Source organism: Oryzias latipes, chromosome 18 (assembly GCF_053564925.1).
Source record: "Oryzias latipes strain Hd-rR chromosome 18, Olatipes_Hd-rR_3.1".
NCBI lineage: Eukaryota > Metazoa > Chordata > Actinopteri > Beloniformes > Adrianichthyidae > Oryzias > Oryzias latipes.
In genome coordinates this window covers 37,622,669-37,627,197 of record NC_136254.1, presented here as the reverse complement: position 1 = coordinate 37,627,197, position 4,529 = coordinate 37,622,669, and the positions used below count along the sequence as shown (strand labels likewise).

The 4,529-nt window shown below is 41.1% G+C and overlaps 1 long non-coding RNA gene across 2 annotated transcripts; it reads left to right on the top strand.

Moving 5' to 3' along the window:
• The first annotated feature begins 879 nt into the window (after positions 1 to 879).
• On the top strand, positions 880 to 3,186 carry LOC111947545 (uncharacterized). Of its 2 annotated transcripts, none has more exons than XR_013650982.1 (4): positions 880 to 1,013; positions 2,333 to 2,397; positions 2,502 to 2,657; positions 2,764 to 3,186. It is a non-coding gene; the product is annotated as an uncharacterized LOC111947545 (long non-coding RNA). The 2 variants fall into 2 exon arrangements; XR_013650983.1 differs by lacking the exon at positions 880 to 1,013 and adding an exon at positions 1,881 to 2,041.
• Positions 3,187 to 4,529: the final 1,343 nt, after the last annotated feature.

Genomic DNA, 4,529 nt, shown 5'->3' with positions numbered 1-4,529 from the left:
CAGTTATTAATTTTTGACATTATTTTAACTGTGGCTGGCTAGCTGTGGAAAAGGTGAATGTGTCGTGATGCTGTCCTCTGCGCTGTGTCTCACGCTTTGCAGTGTTTCTGTTTTAACAGAGTGAGCTGGGTGAGGTGAATATCTAATAATTCCCTTAGTTCATCTAATTTAGTGCATGCAATTTTAATTAATTTTTTTTGGAATTATGTTGGAAGTATTTAAATGTGAAATTGGTTGGAACACAGCAGAATATTCCCCTTCGTAGTAACACCTTTGCACTAATATGGGCGGCAGTGGTGCAGCGGTAGGGCAGTCGACCCATGATCGTAAGATTGCAGGTATGATTCCCGCCTTGCATGCCCATGTGTCGCAGTGTCCTTGGGCAAGACCCTGAACCCCACCTTGCCTCTGGTGGGAGGTTGGCGCCAGTGTTCGGCAGCGGAGCCGCCATGTGTGTGTGCATGGGTGAATGGACCTGTGACTGTAAAGCGCTTTGGGCCTTCGAAAGAAGGTAAAAAGTGCTATATAAGTATACGCCATTTACCATTTAATCACAATGAGCATAAAGAGCAATTTGCTATTTTTTCTTTTACTTGTGTTAGCTTACAAAAATAGTTTAACATCTGTCATGCAAACTTACCTGACACTACTACTGAAATAAAATGTGTTCATATGCTGGATTGGTTTAGTCTAGTTTTTATAGAAAATTTTAATATGTAAATAAAATTACTTTTTTATTGGAGTAGAAACCTGCCTTATTACAAAAACCCATTTTGACTGTTGAAAAGTAAAAAAAAAAAATAGAATTAAAGTTTTAATTTTTCTCAAAGGGCAAGCAGGGTGGTTTAAGGAGTTCAAAGTGGTAAGCCGGCGTTGCTGATTGGACGGTTGCTGCGTTTTGAATCTCCCGCTCATTTCCTGATACGGATTCAGTCAGTCGTCCTGGTCCGTCAACGCAAGGAGATTCTGCACTTCTGTCGCACCATTCATCCAGGCCATTTATTGATATCAAGGTAAGATACCTTTTTGGTTTTGTGTTTTGTTTACAGCTCTAACTGGCGATGATAAATGTGGTTCATAAAAGCATGCGCAGCTCGGGAGTGTTGTTCTGTCCTGCAGTTGAATCCATCCACGTTACAGCGGCTTTTGCATTTGAAAGAAGCCGGTGTCACAAACGGGCAGACAACTAGTTTCCACGTGCAGAAGGTTTATTTCCAGACATGATGACAAGTATAGGGTCGCGTCACCGATCATCATCCAGCCAGTGTGTGTTGGCTTTTCACCGAGGCGTCAAACAAGGAAGCGCATCCTAGTATTACTAGTAGTAACAGAGTTGCCAGATTCGGCGGGTTTCCGTCCAATTTAGTGGTTTCTATTTGGATCTTGCGGGGATAACTTGTTTTGGCCATATATAATTTGGCCAGGTTTTGTGTGAAATGTTTTTTTTAGTTCGTTTTATTATGAGTCTGAATGATCTTATTTTGAAAAATGACCGGAATTTCTCGGTAAAAATGAATGAATACTAATCAGTCCAGCGGCGAGTTTAGATCCATAAAATGCAAAATCTTTTTTGTTTTAGCTTTTTAGTGTATTATAATGTTGATTCCTCACAAAATGACACCTAAGCGGTATTTCGACCCATTCGCGAGTATTCCTCTAAAATCGAGCGGGTTCTTCTCATGAGCTGACGTGAAGAACACATTATTGAGAACGGTCCCGTTCATGAGAGTCTGCGCTGCCGGCACCGCCCACAGACACACACCCACTTTCTCCGCAGAGCAAAAATGTTTGTCAAAAGCGCTTTATTTTTATATGCACAATATGCACATCCATCTTTGCAGAAGTTTGAATGTTTTTTTGTTTTCCTGGGAGAAACGCAGACACGCTGCCGAGGCCGACTCCATCTGCCGAGATTGACGTCACACACACAGAGCGAAAGCCGGTGACTCAGAGGATGAGTCCTGTTATTTCCAGTTTGGAAAAAAACGCAGGATAATAACCAATATTTAATCAAAAAAATCCTTTTGTGTGTGTGCCAAAGGTAATATTATCATATATATGGATGTTGCTTACTATTAAGGGCTTAGAAATAACAGGGTATAGGCCCCTGTATTGAGTTTCTGGAAGTATTTAATAGTTTTAATTATGCTTAATATATATATATATATATATATATATATATATATATATATATATATATATATATATATATATATATATATATATATATAGAGTAAACGTAATTTTATTTATCATCCTAGAGTTACTTGAACACTTGCTTCAGGGAATGGTTATTTCAGAGTTTAGTTGTTTTGTCCCTTGTGTTGGTCAGGTCACCTGCAGCTTCACTCAAGTTGTTGTGACAGACTCGCCGATATAGATTTCATGTCAGCAGTTGTAAGTTTATACTTAAAGTTTTATTTTATTATTTATATATGTAATTAAGCTGTTAACGTTTAACTGCATCTTTCTATCTTGTGATATTTTCTCTATTTAAAAAGGTTGCTGTGGTTGGAGTAATTGGGGACTCTTGGACGATGCAACCAGAAGAATGATGGGCTTCCTCATGTCCAATGAGTTGGCTCTGCAATATAACCTGTTTGGACGTCATGGAGAGAATAAATTCTGCTAACTGCGTCTTTTTGATGTCTTCTATGGTAATTAGAGTTGAATTTATTAATTTATATTCATCACTGACAAATGATTTAGTAAGTTTAATCCCAGGCTAAAATGAATACTTTGTTTTTTGTGATTTCTTTTTAGGGGCAGTGAAGAAAAAATGACATCACCCAACCAGTCCCACTAAAGGAAGTGGAGAAGGGCCTCTCCAAATGGTTTGTTGGAGCTCGTGACAGGGGAGGAAACCGAGCTATAAGGACTCAAAGAGAGCTTGAATATCAAGCCGATGGAGCTTGTTCTCAGGAACCGTCAAGGATGCTATGAGTATTTTGTTTTACTGGATTTATTTATTTTTTCGTCACATAATTGGCACACATTAAGGTTGTTCATATTGTACTGTACCAAGTGAAGTAGTTCTTTATTTTATTAAGTAACTGTTGTATGTTAGATCCTGTGTGTTATCTGTTAAACCTTTGGGTGACCTTGCCATGGTCTTGTATCTCGTTTTCACAATGCAGGATCAGGATAATTTATTTTCTTTTATTAAATTGAAACATTTTAAAAGCATTTTGTTGACGTCATTTGGAAAATTATGTTGTGAAACAGTGGGATTTTACAGAATCTTCTCATTTGGGTTTTAGGAAAGCTAGATGGAAAAGAAGACCCTATAATGGTTCACTGGTATATAGCACTGTAGGAAAACACAGGTGGGACCTCAATGGCAACACTGCACAAACCCACTCATGGCCCACATGGTGGCTTATTTAGGTCCCACATTAACCCAATATGCAATACTAATTGATGCTTAAGTGGGGCCAAAATGGGTCATGGATGATTACCTGATTGGGGCCCATCTTTGCCCTGTTTCAATCATACTTCCAGCCCACAGATGAAGAACTACGAGTTATGGTTAACTATGAGTATGGTTCTAATGCTACTTACCCACTACGGGGCCTACAGGAAACCCACTGACCACCCACTTCAAGCCCATGTGGGCACACACAGTTGGGGCCACCATGGAAACTGCGGACAAACCCACTCATAGCCCACATTATAGCCCATTTAGGTCCCACATAAAACCCATATGCAATACTGATAGACATATTAGTGGGGCCAACGTGGGTCTTGTGTACTTTTCCCAGTTGGGACCCATATGGGTCCTGTTTTAATCCCACTTCTAACCCACAGGGGTGAAAATATGGGCCCAATATCAGTTCTAATGCTACTTACCCACTTGTGACCTACAGGAAATACACTCAGCACCCACTTCAAGCCCATGTGGGCATACACAGTTGGGGCCACCACGGAAACTGCGGACAAACCCACTTATAGCCCACATTATAGCCCATTTAGGTCCCACATAAAACCCATATAAGATACTGATAGACACATTAGTGGGGCCAAAGTGGGTCTTGGGTAGTTTACCCAGTTGGGACCCACATGGGCCCTGTTTTTATCCCACTTCCAGCCCACATGGGCAAATATATGGGCCCTACATGGGTTCTAATATTATTTACCCACTTGGGGCCTAACTGACACCCACTCAGCACCCACTTCAAGCCTATGCGGGCATACACAGTTGGGGCCACCACGGAAACTGCGGACAAACCCACTTATAGCCCACATTAAAGCCCATTTAGGTCCCACATAAAACCCATATAGGATACTGATAGACACATTAGTGGGGCCAAAGTGGGTCTTGGGTAGTTTACCCAGTTGGGACCCACATGGGCCCTGTTTTTATCCCACTTCCAGCCCACATGGGCAAATATATGGGCCCTACATGGGTTCTAATATTATTTACCCACTTGGGGCCTAACTGACACCCACTCAGCACCCACTTCAAGCCTATGCGGGCAGACACAGTTGGGGCCACCATGGAAACTGCGGACAAAACCATTTGGGGCCCA